Genomic DNA, 19,821 nt, shown 5'->3' with positions numbered 1-19,821 from the left:
TTTTGAAGCAAGAGCAAGGACGGATTGGTTCAAAGGAATCCTTACCCTAGGTAAAGGACCCAACAAAGTGGTGTCTAAGTAGTATGGATCGCACAAAGGCAATGGATCCACGTCCATCAATGTCATAACGGATCTCTAATGAAGTAACAGATGGTACATCAAGAGACGAATAGGCCATCAAACAAATCGTTCCTAAGAAAATAGAGGCATAGTCCCTAACAATGGGCAATGTAAGTCAACTACCAAAGGAAGCAAAGTCTTTGTCTATGGGAGAATACCTCCTTCCTGAACCCAAATTGACTTGTAAAATCACCTTTGACAACGAGATAGAAGCATGGATGTAGTGTTCTCCCTGTTACATGGCAGTTGCAGAGATAGAGATAGAGATAGAGACAGGATAAGAGACAGTGATAACAACCCTCCCACGAACATAATCAACCACAAAACCAGGGACAAAGCACACAAAATCTATGTGTATGGCTTTGCCATTAATCTCAAAAACACAACAGAATCTGAAATCTCTCTCTTATTGATAAATAGAAACATTGTCTTCATCATCTTCATTAGATATTACCATTTCCATCACTCACAAGAAAGAGAGAAAGGATGGGGAAAGGGAAAGAGAAACTTTTGCACAGAGGGGAGAGGGAGAGAGGACAAATTTTTGCACCACCAAAAAGGAGAATATGCGATTGGAGGAGAGAGAGGGAAGGGAAAGAGGCACATAACCACTCGTGCACTCCACCCCACCTCTTCTCCAAAAAGCACACCCCTTCGTATTTTATTATTTCTTTGAATTTTTTTGATACATTTGATATTATAAGGCCTTTGGCCTTTAATTTTGAGTATTCCTACCCTTTACAAATGCATGCATGTAACACTTGAAAGCATACCATTGACTTTAGTAGAGGTGGCCCCCCCTCCCCCTTATGTGGGATATTATTTTAGTGATTTTGCAACAATGTAGTATTATTCTCTTGACAAAACATAAAAATATGATGCATGCTTGGATTCTTTTGTGCCTTGTTTTTATGCTTCTTTGCTGTCATTATATTCCTCCCACACTGAAATGTGAAGCGTCCTCGTGAACCTTATCCAAGAAGAACCACTGTCTAATACAAAACATTTCCAAAATTGTTAGTAAAACAACTTTGATCACAAGGCCTAGTCATGGTAGGGTATGGGGACTCCAAATCCATGACCACCACAGTTAGGGAACTCCTGCCTCAATTGCACTCCCACACTAAAAAACTTGTATAGTCTTCAAAGGACAGGGTTCAATCTTCAACAAGGGATCACAACAACAACTTCTTCACCCAATGTAGAAAGAAAGAAGACTCCATCATGTAGCTCCATAGGCACTTGAAGGGAAAAGGATTTGGATTGTAGAAAATTCTTCACTATCTCTTCATATGGAGTAGGATTATTGGTGTTGTGAGGTATGAGGATGGGATATTAATAGAGGATTATAACTTAACAAAGGGCTTTGAGTCTATATGTCAAGGATTTGAGGTTTATGAACCTTTATTTATGTGTTTAGGTTTTATCTTGTCTTGGTTTCTTTTTTTTAAATGATTTTTTTGTTGTTTTTCTAAAGGTTGTCCAGGGTGGGCCATGAGGATATACGTATCCAAAAGGGAAAAATAAATTGGGACCATGTAGGAAAATAGTCGTGTTGAGAAAAGGTAATGTTGAGGAAAAATATGGATGGGAATCTGTGTTAAGGAAGTGAAAGTAATGAAGATGCACTTTGTGGGACTTTTATTTTGTTGTATAAGGGAAATAAAATAGCATGGGAACAAGCTTTAATGGAAATGATGGTTGATTAAATTCAATGTTTATATGCATTTTTTTAAATACATAAAAAGTTTAGAGGTTTTGGGATAAGCAAAGAAGAAGGAGAAGCCAATGATGTCACTTTGCAGATATGGGGGTCACTATAGGAGATAGTTGTGTCTTTAGAGCCTAGAGATGTAGATTCAAGGCATCGAGGGAGGAGAGAAGTTGCCAAAAAGATGAAGATGGTGCCATGGAGAAGCAAAGGAGTCGCCAATGAAAAATTGCATTGCTTGTTCTTTAACATATTCTTTTTCTTCTACTTTTGCTCTCTACCTGTGACTCATGGAGGCCAAGAGGTTGTGGTGAGGAGGGGAAGATGACGATTGAAGGCATTGACTACTCTAGAAGCCCCTTCATAAACTTATACAAAGTAGCATCTTTAGTGGCGCAGGAAAAGGATCAAGCTCTCTACCTGATTTTTGATTTTGATTGCTTCTCCTTCTTCTTCAGCAAACATGGCCAGAAGGAAGGAGGATCTTCGATATTGATGAGGATGCCATGAGCTTGATGGCACACACTCAATCTTGTGATGCTATGGTTTCTTCTATCTTTCCTTATTCTCCTTCAATGCCTTCACAAGCCCTCCTACACCTGATTCAAAACTGCAGTAAGTAGCATAGCACATCACCACCAGGTTGCCCTCCCATAATGATATCGTCCTTCTTCCCTCACACATGGTGGTTGATACCCCGTCCATCAAAAAGTCGTACATGAACGCGGACCCACCTTTCTTCTTCTCCTCGGTCTTGTCTCTCTCAACAAGGGTGGCCACGAATACTTGCCTTCTCTCTATCTTTCTTTCTGTGAGACAATTTTGGTTCTTGTCAGAAGACCTATGGACAAGGAGAGTAGCCGATGAAGAGCCTTACTCCTTGTTCTTCAATATCTTCTTCTTCTTCTATTGTCCTTCACTCCTGCCTAGATAGACCAAAATTTTAGTTGGAAACAGCTTTTTTTTTCTTCTTCGTCATCACACCAAGAACTTTACTTTCTTCTCCTCCTCATGCACTATTTTTTCTGCTCATCCACATTTGCAATAGCCATGCGTCACCTCTATCAAATCTGCCACAATTTCATCGACGTCTATGTCTGTAACTTCCCAAATGTCACATAATGTAGAGAGGGTTTCAAAGAACATGGTTGAGAGAGAAAGAGGGGATGTTGGATGGGCATTTGATCCACCACAAAATCCATCCAAGAGGGCACGCTTGCCTTCGATGAATATATCTTTTGGGGATGGATGAAGATATTGGAGCAAGAGATTTGGCATTCTTCATCTTCGCATTGTTCATCCATTAGAAGTATATGCCTTCCATCTGTTGTCTTTGACAGAGGTCTCTCTTGAATTCTCCATTGTATGTTATGCAGTCCCAGAACCAAAGTGGATGTGAGGATCCGCTCTGCTACCTCCACACCCCCTTCCTCTTACTCTACTTTATGTTCTTCCTCTTCTTCTTGTTCTTATCATTGATTCAAGTATTGTCATGGGATGATAGTGAGGAATTGGAATGAGAAGCGTGCACCATCTTCTCTCGCTTTCTTCTTCTCCTTTCCTTTTGTGCTAGCAAGTGAGCAGGCAAAAAGGGGGAAATAAAAAAAAAATCTATAAATTTTTTGGATTTTAATTGAATTTTAATGAATATTTGAATTTTGTATGCGTTTTTAGAGTTTTCAGGATTTGAAGTACGTGTAACTGCATATGAACGGCTGCTAATGACTATGACTGCATACGAATGGCTGTAAGACCCTATTGCATGAACAAGTCGGACACGCGTCCTCGCGCGTGAATGCACATGAACAACCACCAACACCAAAACGTCGACCGCTACGCGCGAAGGGGGACGAACAAGGGGTGACGGGTAAAGGGCGGAGCTAGGGGGTGGGACAAGGGGCTTAGGTGGGGGGTGAGGTAAATTGAGAGAAGGGGAGGGGTAAATTTGGGGAGGGGGGTCAACTTAGAGGGGGTGGTCAAATTAGAGGGGGTGTCAAATTAGGGGGAGGGGGGGAATGGGGGTGGGCAGGTTGGGTGGTGGTGGAGGAGGAGAAGGGGGATAAGGCGGCGTGGGAGAGGAGGAGGAGAAGGCAGCGTGGGCCACGCCTTGTTCGTCGCTTGCCGCCTCTGCGGCCCACTCCATCTTCTCCTCCTCCACTCCCATCTGCCTTATCCCCCTTCTCCTCCTCCACTACCACCCTTCTCCTCCTCCACCACCACAATCCTTCTCCTCCTCCTCCACTACCACCCTTCTCCTCCTCCTCCACCACCATCCTTATCCTCCTCCTCCACCACCACCCTTCTCCTTCTCCTCTACATCCCCTTCTCCTCCTCCTCCACCACCACCCAACCTACCCACCCCCCATTTCCCCTCCCCCCCTAATTTGACCCCGTCCTCTAATTTGATCCCCCCCTCTAAGTTAACCCCCCCTGATTTGACCCCCCTCTCTAAGTTGACCCCCCTCCCCAAATTTACCCCTCTCCTTCTTTCAATTTACCTCACCCCCCACCTAAGCCCCCTGTCCCACCCCCTACCTCCACCCTTTACCCCCCCTCACCCCTTCTTCATCCCCCTTCGCACGCAATGGTCGACGTTTTGGTGTCAGTGGTTGTTCGTGTGCGTTCATGCGTGAGGACGCACGTCCGCCGACTTGTTCGTGCAATAGGGTCCTATAGCCATTCGTACGCACTCATAGTCATTAGCGACCGTTCATATGCAGTCACGGGTACTTCAAATCCCGAAAACTCTTAAAACACATACAAAATTTAAATATTCATTAAAATTCAATTAAAATCCAAAAAATTTACAGAAAAAATTCTAATATTTATATGCAAACAATTGAAATATTTTTCAAACTGGAAAACTCAGAAAAAATTTGCAAAAAAATCGAAAATTAAAAATTATTTTCAAAAAATTAATAAACTGGGTAAATTTCATTAAAAATTGATTAAAAAATATTGATATAATTTCAAAAAAAAATCAAAAATTTCTACAAACTTCCTTGTTTCTTTTATCAATCATTTCTCAATTGAAAATGCTTTCCTAATTGGTCAAAGTATTATTTGAAGACAAAACCCTAATTTTTTTTCCCAAATTCATGCAAATTTCATTTTCAATCTCAACAATGAGCTGAAAAATGTGAATTAAATCTGATTACCTTATTGACACTGGATGATCATGTTTGATTTGCTAAAATCTCATTTTTACATTATGTTAAAAAAAAAAACCAAAACACACTATAAAAACAAAAAACAAAACAAAACAAAACCACAAACTTTTCGCACATTGATATTTCAATTGCAACATGTTTTCTCATTTGGTTTGTTGTTTCGATACACATCTATATGAACCACAATATTGCCCTTCATTTTATTTTTTGCATTTTTATCCTTTAAATAAAAATTAAAAAGAAAAAAAAACTCAAAACCAAACAAACACCAAAACCATAACAATAAAACCCAATCAAAACAAAATCCCAACATATCCATCATTTTATTTTATTTTGGTCATACATATCATTTGTTTCATTATTTGTTTTGGTTAATGTGTTAGTTGTTTTTTTCATTTTTTTGTACGATAGGACGACTAGTTTTAGTCGACCTTTTGTCCATTGTGTAGAATATTTGTGGATTGCGCCTTTCCTTTTTTTTGAGTACGTGGTATCAAGATTTGCAAACAGCCCCACCCATTGCCAGGTTTTTTCTCATTTTTCCTCTCTCATGTTGCACCGTAACACACATGTAATTGTAATAAAATCAATCGACCGTTGCACCCACCAAATAAATAGAATGCACTTCATTAATTTTTAGTTTAAAAGGAACCCAACCGTTAATTGTAAAAGGAACCCCGCCGTTGCTGAAGCACAAGGCACAATAACCCACATAATTTTCTAAAATAAATCCACAGTGCATGCGCACACACGCTACAGACACAATTTATTTGTAATTAAAATGAACCCTTGTCGTCACACATGCATGCGCTTTGTGCCATAGATCACGTAAGTTGTAACAATGAATTGCATTTTTTGAGACCCCCATTCAATCAAGTCAATCTAAGTAGGGGTTGGGATTGCGAAATCGACTCATTATACATTAATGATTAATTAATAACGAGCTGCAATCTAATTTGTACATGGTAAAAATGAATTTGATAGTGTTCACCTATCCACATTCACTGCACCATAGGTTTATGCAATGCGCTTATGGGGATTGGGATTTGTTAAGTCCAAGATGTCGGTCTTGTTCATCTCTCTTTATTCTGTTGGTCCAAGTCTTGGATTCTGTTTGAGTCTGGTCATTACCTGGGGTACGGTGTGTTTGAGTTTTTTTAATTGATTGCTTGATTACGCGGGATTAGGGTGCCTACTTGTTATATAGCATTAAGCTTTCGGTCACATGAGTGCGTAGATCATGTCAAAAAATTTTCCGTAGGATGTGGATTGTTTGGGGAAGTCTAGTCCTGGTCGTCTGTCCTTTGTTTTGATATTCTTCTCAGTGTTGATTTATCTGGGTTTTGCAGGAAATCTTTCGTCTTGTGTGGGTCTCTTGTGTAATCTAAATGGTATCTACCTCTATTCCTCCTATTGTCATCTAGCATGTGCCATTACCGGTGCATGACTATGCTCTTCTCCTGGAGGCAGATTGCATTCGCTTTGCTGGCCTTCATCCTTTTGTGGCTTTGAAGTTTCCGCCAATGAACAACACGATTTACTACTCCTTCCTGGCATCCTACAAGAATCAGTCTGTGGCTTGGTTTATAACCGATGCTTTTGCTTATCCACAGCCAATATCAATGATGCATTGTGTTTGACTCTTTCACCGTCTTTCGTCCCTAGTGGAAATCAATTATTGACAATTGAGGAGATCCTTTCTCTCCTGCAGAAATAAACCTCTACTCCTTTGGTCTCCAACAAAGTTATTACCAATTCTGGGATTTCTGTAGCTTGCATCTTCTCCTCGATATGGAAATAACTTTGCCAGTTTCTACAAGACAGGTTGATGTCAAGAAATCCTACTTCAAAAAATGTCTCTCCGAGGAGTTGTTCATTGCTTCTGTTAGGATCCTGGAGGGAGCCAAGTTCAATTGGGCAGCATTCATGCTCACGAAGATGGATCATCATTTTCAGATAGTTTGGAAAGGTCAGAATAGTAATGTCTCCTATGATGTTTTTCTTCAGAAGATTATCTCCCTTGCACCTCCTCCTAGTGGTGTGCGAGTTCTGTTGAGATATCGAGCTCCACTCGTGATACGCCAGGGTGACCGTTGTGTATTTATGTCACCGACTTGTCAGTTGCAGATGCGGTTGGTACACCGCCCCTGAATAATAGCTACATGATAGCTATCCTTATCTACTCTAGTTCGTGGCTCAGTTAGTATGCCACCTTAGTTAGTTGAGTTTGGTTTGAGACCCATATCTAGGGTTCTTCTATTTCTTTGTACTTGAGTTCTTTTGGCTTCCACAACGAAGAAGAGGAAAACTGTTTTCAGCCTCCACCCTTGTGTGTATTCCCCCATTGTGCAAGCAAGAAAGCTACAAGTGAGACTCCTTCCTTCTCTCCCACAATCTTGACATGATATCAGAGCCTTGTTCATGGTAAGGAGCTCAAGAAAGCAAGCCAAGCTCGCGGTGTTCTGGTAAGAGGAGCAGTGTTGCTTTCATTTTTAGTTTTGGGAGCAGATCTCTGCAGGTAGCACAGTCGGAAAGTGCAGGAGTGCATTGTCTCAGGTTGAGACGCCCTTCGCGGTGAAGCAAGAGGGCAGTATATGCTGCGGGCGAGGGATTTAGCCCTCAGCGACCTTGTTTTTTTTTATTTGAGGCCATTTCGGGGCCTGTTTTGGAGGCAGAAGTTTTTTGCATGCACTCAGAAAAAGGCCCAGTTTTATGCTGTGCAGCCACTGTTCTACAGGTCGGTGAAAAGTTACTGTAGAAATTGCATCATATGCTTGTGCACAGAGACATTGGGAGTTACAGAATCATCCCTGTTTCCTGTTGATGCAAAATCGTCACTAGGAAGTGACTGTGTGGTCAAATACCACTTTCGCCAGTTTTGCAGATTTTCCCTTGTGAGGGTGAAGCTGTGTTTTTTGCAGTGACAGAATTTTTTGCAGTGTTCTGTAATGGCATCTGATTCTCTTTCACAGATTGTCACTGAAAAGCTTGACAAGAACAACTTCCAAGCATGGAAGCTTAGAATGACGAATTTCCTTATGGGAAAAGGATATTGGGAATTTGTTGCAGGAAATGAAGAAGAACCAGTTCTTCCTGATGTTCCCAATCAACAGCAAATGCAGGCATTTAAAACATGGCATGAGAGAGCCAGGAAAGTTATGTACTGGCTGTCTATCAGCATTTCAGACTCTATGATTGTGCATATTCAGGATGCAAGTACGCCAAAGGAGGCATGGGATACTTTGTCAAAAATGTATAGCACAAATACGCAAGCCAGGAAAATGCAGCTCAAGCAAGAGTTGCAGAATGTGCAAAGAGAAAATATGAGCATCAATGACTACCACATGATGATTTAGTTTCTGTGACCTTGAATGGTCTAGGAAAGGATTATGCATAGTTTCGGACATCCATTTCAGTTCGTGAAAGATTTCCTGATTTTGAGGAGCTGATTGCTCTTCTAATTTCTGAGGAGCAAAGAAATGGTGGTGCATCTTCTTCAGGAGGAACTTCAAAAGAAGCTGTCTTCTACTCAAATGCTGGAAGAGGTAGAGGCAGAGGTAGAGGAGGCCGATTTGGAGGCCGTGGTAGAAATCAGAATATGCAGCAAACTCAAGAAAACCAGTCCTATGGAGAAGGACGTGGTAACTCTAGAGGCAGGGGGAGCCAAAGAGGTCGTGGTGGATGGCAAAGAGGTCAAAATGCAAACAGTAATATTGAATGCTACTACTGTGGTAAAATGGGTCATATGGCTAAAGACTGCTATAAAAAGCAGAATGACATCATGAATGGAAAACTGCAACAAGGGAATTATGCATCTTCTAGCAGACAGGGTGATGACAGAAATGAGCATTTGTTCATGGTGCAGCACATGAACAATTCTGTGACAAGTGCAGAAGAAAGCAATGATGTATGGTATGTTGACTCAGGTGCATCAAACCACATGACAGGTCATGCAGAATGGATGGAGGATGCAACGAAAATGGAAAAACCAGGTTTTGTGGAGAGTGGTGATGATACTGCACATCCTATTGTGCAGATTGAAAAATTTCCCTTGTCTATGCAGGATGGGAAAAAGAAATACATGTCCGATGTATTTCATGTCCCGAATATCACCAAGAATCTAGTTTTTGTCGGTCAAATGGTTGAGCAGGGTTTGCAGGTCAGATTTAATCCTCATGGATGCTTTGTTGAGGATATGAAAAATAAAGGTCGCTTGATAGCAAAAGGAAAGAAGAAGGGCAGAATGTTTACGTTGGATGCAGACATGTCTGAATTGAGTGCAGCAATGTTTGCACATGGGACCGGTGTAGTTGCAGATATTGATATCTGGCATAAACGCATTGGTCATGTTAATGTACAGTGACTTAAGTCAATGCAGGCCCAAAATATTGTTGCAGGATTGCAAAAATTCAAGGTTGCAGAAATGCATAAGGTATGTGAAGCCTGTCAGTTTGGAAAACAAGCAAGGAAACCATTTCCTAGACATGTTCAAGAGAGTGAGAAGCCATTAGAATTAATCCACTCTGATATGTGGACTACTAAAGCTACATCTCTTGGAGGCTGTCATTATTTTGTCACTTTTATTTATGACTATAGCAGAAAAATTTAGGTGTATTTTATGAAAAAGAAAAGTGGAGTTTTTGGGCATTTCAAAACCCTTAAAGCTATGGCTGAAAAAGAAACAGGTCTGCAAATAAAATGCCTAAGGTCAGATGGAGGGGGAGAGTACCTCTCAAATGAGTTTGCAAAGTTCTTGCAGGAGCATGGCATAAAGCAGCAATATTCATGCAGTTATACCCCACAACAAAATGGAATTGTAGAAAGGAAAAACAGCCATATTGGAGAGGTATCTCGTGCCATGCTCAATGAAAAAGACTTGCCAGATTTTTATTGGTCTGAAGCAGTTGCTAGAACAGTCTATATAGTGAACAGGACTCCCACTGCAGCAATACATGGGATGACTCCAGAGGAGAGGTATACTGGTAGGAAACCAGATATTTCTCATTTGAAAATTTTTGGTTGCATTGCCTATGTACATGTGCCAGATGAGTTGAGATCCAAGTTGGATTCAAAAGCTGAGAAGTGCATCTTTATTGGTTACTCTCTGCAGCAAAAAGGGTATAGATGCTATAACCCTTCTACTCGTAAGTTTACAGTGAGAAGAGATGTTGTTTTTGATGAGATGAGTAGCTGGTATAAACCAGTAAATGTGATTGATAATGTAGACGCACAAAATGGTAATGCTGCACAGAATTCACAGCAGCAATCACAAGATATTAGTGGACCTGGAGCGTCCTCTAGCAGTGGTTCACATTCTTCACCATGGATAGGCAGATTGAGCTCAGGAGAATCTTCTCAAAGCAATGTAGATAGTGGTATGCAGGTATCACGAAAAGGAAAAGAGAAGGTTGATCAGCCCATGTTTGATGTGAATGTAGGTCACTCTTATGTGGATGGTGAATCCAGTGGCTCAGAACAGAGCATTGATGATGAGTTGGGTATTCCTTCTATTGTTACACCTGGAGTAAGGAATACCAAGGATGTTTTGAGAGCACCTGGAAGTGAGCCTACTTTGCGTAGGTCTACTAGAGCTAGGTATCCTATGGATAGGCTGAAATATGATGGATTTACAGCCATTCACTATGCCTATATGGTCAAAGTGATACAGAAACTAGAACCCACTTCTTTTGAGCAAGCCATGGGAAAAGAAAAATGGGAGAAAGCCATGGATGAAGAAATGGATGCCTTGGAAGAAAATGCTACATGGGAGTTGGTACTTTTTCCTAAAGATAAGAATGCAATTGGTTGTAAGTGGGTTTATAAGGTGAAGCACAACACAGATGGTTCTGTGAACAGATCCAAGGCAAGATTAGTAGTCAAGGGCTATGCACAAACATATGGCATTGACTATGAAGAAACATTCAGTCCGGTTGCAAGGATGGCAACCGTAAGAGCAGTCATTGCTATGGCTGCATCAAAGGGATGGTCTTTACATCAGATGGATGTAAAGAATGCCTTCTTGCATGGTGATTTGCAAGAAGAGGTCTATATGGAGCAGCCACCAGGTTATGTGCATGCTGTTCATCCTGAGTTTGTTTGCAGGTTGAAGAAAGCCTTGTGTGGCTTGAAGCAAGCACCTAGAGCATGGTCTGACAAGATAGGACAGTATCTTGTCACTATTGGCTTTCAGATTTCCAAGGCAGATTTCTCACTTTATGTGAGAAAAACAGAGAAAGGTATTATGCTACTTGTCATTTATGTTGATGATTTGATTATGACAACAAGTGAAAGTGATGAAGATATCCTTCATGTGAAAATGCTATTGAAGCAGAAGTTTGAGATGAAGGACTTGGGAGAGCTACGTTATTTCTTGGGCATTGACGTGATTAGATCACCAAGTGGGATAGGGCTCTTGCAGAGGCAGTATGGATTGGACATGCTGTCCAAATATGGGATGACAGGCTGTAAGCCTATTTCAGTTCCTTTGGAGCAGAATGTAAAGCTGAGCACAGATGCAGGTGAGCTTCTAGAAGACCCTACTATGTACAGACGCATAGTAGGAAGTTTGATTTATATGACTATTACCAGGCCAGATTTGAGCTATGCTGTTGGATTGGTAAGTCAGTTTATGCAGGCTCCAAGGAAACCACATTTGGATGCGGCTAGACGCATACTCAGGTATGTGAAGTCCACATTGCAGTATGGACTATGCAGGATGGGAAAAAGAAATACCTGTCCGATGTATTTCATGTCCCGAATATCACCAAGAATCTGGTTTTTGTCGGTCAAATGGTTGAGCAGGGCTTGCAGGTCAGATTTAATCCTCATGGATGCTTTGTTGAGGATATGAAAAATAAAGGTCGCTTGATAGCAAAAGGAAAGAAGAAGGGCAGAATGTTTACGTTGGATGGAGACGCAATGTTTGCACATGGGACCGGTGTAGTTGCAGATATTGATATCTGGCATAAACGCATTGGTCATGTTAATGTACAGCGACTTAAATCAATGCAGGCCCAAAATATTGTTGCAGGATTGCCAAAATTCAAGGTTGCAGAAATGCATAAGGTATGTGAAGCCTGTCAGTTTGGAAAACAGGCAAGGAAACCATTTCCTAGACATGCTCAAGAGAGTGAGAAGCCATTAGAATTAATCCACTCTGATGTGTGGACTACTAAAGCTACATCTCTTGGAGGCTGTCATTATTTTGTCACTTTTATTGATGACTATAGCAGAAAAATTTGGGCGTATTTTATGAAAAAGAAAAGTGAAGTTTTTGGGCATTTCAAAACCCTTAAAGCTATGGCTAAAAAAGAAACAGGTCTGCAAATAAAATGCCTAAGGTCAGATGGAGGGGGAGAGTACCTCTCAAATGAGTTTGCAAAGTTCTTGCAGGAGCATGGCATAAAGCAGCAATATTCATGCAGTTATACCCCACAACAAAATGGAATTGTAGAAAGGAAAAACAGCCATATTGGAGAGGTATCTCGTGCCATGCTCAATGAAAAAGACTTGCCAGATTTTTATTGGGCTGAAGCAGTTGCTACAACAGTCTATATAATGAACAGGACTCCCACTGCAGCAATACATGAGATGACTCCAGAGGAGAGGTATATTGGTAGGAAACCAGATATTTCTCATTTGAAAATTTTTTGTTGCATTGCCTATGTACATGTGCCAGATGAGTTGAGATCCAAGTTGGATCCAAAAGCTGAGAAGTGCACCTTTATTGGTTACTCTCTGCAGCAAAAAGGGTATAGATGCTATAACCCTTCTACTCGTAAGTTTACAGTGAGCAGAGATGTTGTTTTTGATGAGATGAGTAGCTGGTATAAACCAGTAAATGTGATTGATAATGTAGATGCACAAAATGGTAATGCTGCACAGAATTCACAGCAGCAATCACAAGATATTAGTGGACCTGGAGCGTCCTCTAGCAGTGGTTCACATTCTTCACCATGGATAGGCAGATTGAGCTCAGGAGAATCTTCTCAAAGCAATGTAGATAGTGGTATGTAGGTATCACGAAAAGGAAAAGAGAAGGTAGATCAGCCCATGTTTGATGTGAATGTAGGTCACTCTTATGTGGATGGTGAATCCAGTGGCTCAGAACAGAGCATTGATGATGAGTTGGGTATTCCTTCTATTGTTACACCTGGAGTAAGGAATACCAAGGATGTTTTGAGAGCACCTGGAAGTGAGCCTACTTTGCGTAGGTCTACTAGAGCTAGGTATCCTATGGATAGGCTGAAATATGATGGATTTACAGCCATTCACTATGCCTATATGGTCAAAGTGATACAGAAACTAGAACCCACTTCTTTTGAGCAAGCCATGGGAAAAGAAAAATGGGAGAAAGCCATGGATGAAGAAATGGATGCCTTGGAAGAAAATGCTACATGGGAGTTGGTACTTTTGCCTAAAGATAAGAATGCAATTGGTTGTAAGTGGGTTTATAAGGTGAAGCACAACACAGATGGTTCTGTGAACAGATCCAAGGCAAGATTAGTAGTCAAGGGCTATGCACAAACATATGGCATTGACTATGAAGAAACATTCAGTCCGGTTGCAAGGATGGCAACCGTAAGAGCAGTCATTGCTATGGCTGCATCAAAGGGATGGTCTTTACATCAGATGGATGTAAAGAATGCCTTCTTGCATGGTGATTTGCAAGAAGAGGTCTATATGGAGCAGCCACCAGGTTATGTGCATGCTGTTCATCTTGAGTTTGTTTGCAGGTTGAAGAATGCCTTGTATGGCTTGAAGCAAGCACCTAGAGCATGGTCTGACAAGATAGAACAGTATCTTGTCACTATTGGCTTTCAGATTTCCAGAGCAGATTTCTCACTTTATGTGAGAAAAACAGAGAAAGGTATTATGCTACTTGTCATTTATGTTGATGATTTGATTATGACAAAAGACAGTGATGAAGATATCCTTCATGTGAAAATGCTATTGAAGCAGAAGTTTGAGATGAAGGATTTGGGAGAGCTGCATTATTTCTTGGGCATTGAGGTAATTAGATCACCAAGTGGGATACAGCTCTTGCAGAGGCAGTATGGATTGGACATGCTGTCCAAATATGGGATAACAGGCTGTAAGCCTATTTCAGTTCCTTTGGAGCAGAATGTAAAGCTGAGCATAGATGCAGGTGAGCTTCTAGAAGACCCTACTATGTACAGACGCATAGTAGGAAGTTTGATTTATATGACTATTACCAGGCCAGATTTGAGCTATGCTGTTGGATTGGTAAGTCAGTTTATGCAGGCTCCAAGGAAACCACATTTGGATGCGGCTAGACACATACTCAGGTATGTGAAGTCCACATTGCAGTATGGACTATTTTATGAGACTGGGGTTCAGATACAGTTGCATGGATACACTGATGCTGATTGGGCTGGTAGTATTTCTGATAGACGATCTACCAGTGGATATGTGTTCTCTTTTGGGAGTGCTGCAGTCACTTGGAGCAGCAAGAAACAGCCTACAGTTGCCTTGTCAAGCACAGAGGCTGAGTACAAGGGTGCAGCAATGGCTGCATGTGAGGTAGCTTGGTTGCATAAGCTACTTTATGATATGCAACAGTCTACAGATGGGCCAGTTGTCATTTATTGTGACAACATGAGTAGTATACACTTGGCAAATAACCCAGTCCATCATGCTAGAACAAAGCACATTGAGGTGCATTATCACTATGTGCGAGGGAGGGTCTTACTAGGTCTTATTGATCTAGTTTATGTCAGCACAGAGGATCAGGTAGCTGACATATTCACGAAGGCATTGGGCGTAGAGAAGCTGCGCAAGTTCAGAGACCTGCTTGGTGTGCAGGAATTGGGATTGAGCTCGAGGGGGAGTGTTGAGATATCGAGCTCCACTCGTGATACGTCAGGGTGACCGTTGTGTATTTATGTCACCGAGTTGTCAGTTGCAGATGCGGTTGGTACACCACCCCCGAATAATAGCTACATGATAGATATCCTTATCTACTCTAGTTCGTGGCTCAGTTAGTATGCCACCTTAGTTAGTTGAGTTTGGTTTGAGACCCATATCTAGGGTTCTTCTATTTCTTTGTACTTGAGTTCTTTTGGCTTCCACAACGAAGAAGAGGAAAAGTGTTTTCAGCCTCCACCCTTGTGTGTATTCCCCCATTGTGCAAGCAAGAAAGCTACAAGTGAGACTCCTTCCTTCTCTCCCACAATCTTGACAAGTTCATGATCCTGCTCCTCTTCCGAAGCAACCTCCACCTTCTGTTCCAACTCCTCCTCCATTACAACCCAATTCTGATTCGGAGGATGAGCCCCCTGCTAGATTCTCTCGCAGTAAAAGATTACGCACTAAAGGGCCCCTTAGTCCTGTTTCTATTTCAGTTTCTGATTCTCCTACACATGACTCCATTCCTCCTATTTCTACCAATTCCCTTCCTTCATTCTTGTCATGTCCTAATCTATTTGCAGCACAAAGGGATGGGTAGTTGGATAAACAAATCCCTACTTTCTTACAAACAATGTTAGCTAGACCTTTGCTTCCTCAGTTAGTTTCTGGTGTCTAGGCTACATTGGAGACTTCACTGATGACTTGTCTTCAGTCGATTTACACAGGGGTGTATACTTCCTTGCAAGACAAAGTCGATTCCCTGACTAGTCAATTGAGTAAGGCTTTGGAGGATCTAGCATCTGAGAAAGCCGCCCTGATGGATATTCACAAACAAACGACTGAAGCTACTACCATGATGGATTCCCAGAAGGCCACCATTCAGAAGTTAGAAGCTCAAGTAGTTACCCTAGAAGCAGAGAATGCGTCTTTGACTAAAGAGAAGAATTCTATCCTTGAGGAGATGAAGAAAGTAGGGATAAACAAATCCCTACTTTCTTACAAACAATGTTAGCTAGACCTTTGCTTCCTCAGTTAGTTTCTGGTGTCTAGGCTACATTGGAGACTTCACTGATGACTTGTCTTCAGTCGATTTACACAGGGGTGTATACTTCCTTGCAAGACAAAGTCGATTCCCTGACTAGTCAATTGAGTAAGGCTTTGGAGGATCTAGCATCTGAGAAAGCCGCCCTGATGGATATTCACAAACAAACGACTGAAGCTACTACCATGATGGATTCCCAGAAGGCCACCATTCAGAAGTTAGAAGCTCAAGTAGTTACCCTAGAAGCAGAGAATGCGTCTTTGACTAAAGAGAAGAATTCTATCCTTGAGGAGATGATCGACTTAGCCAGTAGGTTGGGTACTTGTGAGGTTAGCTACAATCTTCTCAAGAAACTATTGAGTCACAGAAGACGATGATTGTAGAGCTTAATCAGAAGATTTTTACTCTTTCTGTTTCTCCACCTCCTGTGGTTTCTTCTGTAGTATCTTCCAATGAGGAGCTTGACCAGTTACAGCAGAAGGCAAAGTTGTATAATGGTTTTTCTGCTAAGGTAGAATGCCTTCAACAACGTATGAACTATGTGCAAGATGATTTTACTAGTTATGCTGAGCTAGTGTCACCCCCACCGTCTTTCTGGATCAAGTATAATTAGCAGCATTTTGCCTTGTATATCTCTTTGAGCAATGTGGATTTAGAACCTCCAGAGGATGGGTGGCAGAATTTGTGGTATGCAGATTTACTGAAGTCTGTGTTTGGCAGATTTGTTGATTAGCTGATTTCGCATGACATACAGTTGCTGTCTTTCATGTATCTTACAGGGCATTTGCAAATTCCTAATGACAAAGATATCAATTTATATGTGGGAGATGTCATCTTACAGGTTGTGATGTATGTACATTCAGTGGAGCTTCTTTTAGCTGAAGGATTAAAAACTTATCATGAGCAGGCGTCTTGGTGTAGAGGACATGCTTGGCATCTACCTTTGGAGGATGTTGATTTGGAGCCTCGTCGTCTCAGGAGTGTATTCCACAAATCTGATATCCATCCTTTGCAAACTCAACTGTTGCATCATATTTCTGATCATCCATTATTCACTGATTCTTTTTTCCAAGATCTTTCTTATCGTTGTTCTTTTTATCCATTAGATCCCACTGATCTTTTGGCTTATTCTCTTATGTCCTATCGTTTTCCGTTGTATATTTCCCTCTTCACTTCCAACCCTGACACTATTCCTCTGTTGTCTTTTATTCCTTCTAGTTCCCCTCACATTCATGTCTTTACTTTTTGTCCTTTAATTGCCGATCCGATATTATCGCCTACCCCTTCTGAACCTCCTCCTAAGGTTCCTCATGTTCCTTCTGTTTTCTCAGCAGATTCTCTTCATAAGTTTTTGCTGAATTTTCCATCTTTCTTATCTCTTCATTTCCCTTCTTTTTATGATCTATCCTATCCTCCTTTACAATGCTCTCCTCTTATTCCATTCCCCTCTCCTTTCGATTACATTAACCTTCCTCCTCAATCAGTGTTCGATACACCAGGGTATGATAGTGACATACTTCATCGACGATAGTGGACATTGCATGATTCTGTGACAGGACCTGTGTTTAACTGGCCTTTCATTCCAAGGTCCTGGGATACCTCTACAGCATGTTCGAACTCTTACCTTCATTTTGCTCGGGTGCCAACTCATTTTGAGGATACCTCTATAAGTCTTGCAGGTCATTTTTTCTGGTACCTTGCTTTTATGCATCAGTAGTCTAATTTGAATACTCGCAAGTGTATCCCCCGTTTGATCATCAATCAGAATGTGGATGTGACTGCTCCTCAGATGGATATTCTGTATTACTTCGCACAAGCTTTCCCTACCAGGTTTCTTATTTTGTTGGAAAGGATGTGTTGTATACAGTTTCTCCAGAATGTGCCTTTGCATTTTGTAGATGAGAGTAAAACTCTGGAGCGTCTCACGTCTAGCATGCAGTTTAAGAAGAAGTGTCTACATCTTGCTTAGCAGTGGAGTTCTTTTTGGATGTATCAGTTCTTTTTCTTTAATGGAAATCTTTTTCCAGAACAAAACAGAAGCTAAAAAGAAGGTATCAAAACTAATCAAAACCTCAACAGAACTTATCAAAACATCATAGAGCTTCATATTCCTACTAAAAATAATCATGAACTACCAAAACATAATCAATATCATCCAAAACACTCCCAAACATTTCCATTAACAACCATACATCACTCTAAATCCATCAAAAATCAACAATTTAGACATCAAACACAACAAAAAGCAGTCAAAAATTTAGTCTTTTTCTACTCTCAATAGTCAGAGACAGAGGCAAAAGCAGAAGGAGAAGCAAAAGACATAACAGAGAGCTTGTTCTTCTCTTATAGAGCGCCCACAGAGCCAGAAATAGAATCTAAAGAGGATGAAAGTAATAAAGCAGAAAAAGGCTATGAAAGCAAGCTAGAAGAGCTTATCCTCCTCACAAAAGGTAGAGATGAAAAAGAAGTGCCAGAAGTTCCAGAATCCTCAGAAACAGAAGATCCCTTTGTGCTTGACATAATGACTATGGTATCCTTTGGATTGATTAATGAGTCACATCATAAGCAAAGCCTCTATAATAAATGGATTAAGAAAAATAGGTCTTCCTTCAGTAGTGGCTTTTGTTTCCTGAAGTTACCCTTCTTAAGAGAAGATGATGACAATGCACCTTGCTAACAACCACCAGCCCTGTAGCTTAAACAAAACTGAGAAGGTTCTTTTTTTGTAACGTTCTTGGATGCATCCTTGAAAGACAGGTCCTTGAGCCAACAAGTAACTCATCCTCAAACCAAACCTGAAACTACAACGATACCCTCCATTAAAAGAGGATATTAGTTCGAATGAATAATCAGAAGAGGAGACCACCCCCATAAAGGAGTTGGATCTCTACCCAGAAGCAATCTGATGGACATTCATTTGTCAAGTGGAAGGAGAAAAACAACTAATGTTCGTGGATGCTGAAGGAATTGAATGTCACCTAAAGGTGGGAATTCCTTCAAAAGAAGAATTATTGGTCCTGCAAGGCCTACTAAATGAGAACTTAGACATGTTTCCATGGTCGTATAAAGATCTAAAGGGGATTGATCCCATAGTATGCCAACACCACATCGACCTAAAGCCTGATGCCAAGCCTATGAGGCAAAGACACAGGCATATGAATCCAAATTATGCTGCCCTAGTGAAGGCCGAATTACTGAAGCTCCTTGAAGTTGAGTTTATTTATCGAGTGATAGTACCTAAGAAGAACAGAAAGCTGTGAATATGTGTGGACTTCCGGAAGCTAAATTCCAAGATGAAGAAGGATCATCTCCCTATCCCTTTCACTAACCAACTGTTGGACACGATGGTAGGCCATGAGCTCTATTCCCTCTTGGATGGATTTATGGATACAATCAAGTCCAAATTGTAGAAGAGGACCAATCCAAAACAACCTTCACAATGGAATGGGCAACCTATGCTTACAGAATGATGCCATTCGGGCTCTTTAACGCTCTTGCTACTTTCCAACAAGTGATGATGGCTGCCTTCCTGAACCATCTGCATGATTTCTTGAGGTGTACCTTGATAACTTTGTGTCTATAGCCTAATCCGTGAGCATTGGGGACACTTAGAGCAGTGTTTTGAAAAATGTCGAGAGTATGGGATTTCTCTCAACCCTAACAAATGTGTCTTTGGCATCTCATCAAGAGTTCTTCTAGGCCACATTGTCTCTGCAAAAGGGATAACAACAGATCCTGCCAAGATTGAGAAGATTGTCGCCTTAATAGCCCCAACCAACCTTAAACAATTGAGGGGATTTCTTGGCCATGTGGGATATTACAGAAGATTCATTGTGTACTTTGTGACAAAGGCAGCCCCTTTACATAAACTCCTAAGAAAATATGTAGACTTCATGTGGAACATTGAT

The 19,821-nt window shown here is 41.1% G+C and overlaps 1 pseudogene; it reads left to right on the top strand.

Moving 5' to 3' along the window:
* LOC148015376 (putative glycosyltransferase STELLO1) overlaps positions 1-16,646 on the top strand; it is a 78,431-nt pseudogene extending 61,785 nt beyond the window's left edge.
* Positions 16,647-19,821: the final 3,175 nt, after the last annotated feature.

This window comes from Lygodium microphyllum, chromosome 24 (genome assembly GCF_053477565.2).
Source record: "Lygodium microphyllum isolate KBCC chromosome 24, Lygodium_microphyllum_v1.1.10, whole genome shotgun sequence".
In the NCBI taxonomy this organism is placed as follows: Eukaryota; Viridiplantae; Streptophyta; class Polypodiopsida; order Schizaeales; family Lygodiaceae; genus Lygodium; species Lygodium microphyllum.
The sequence above is the reverse complement of the archived record's forward strand: the minus strand, read 5'-3'. Positions and strand labels throughout refer to the sequence as shown.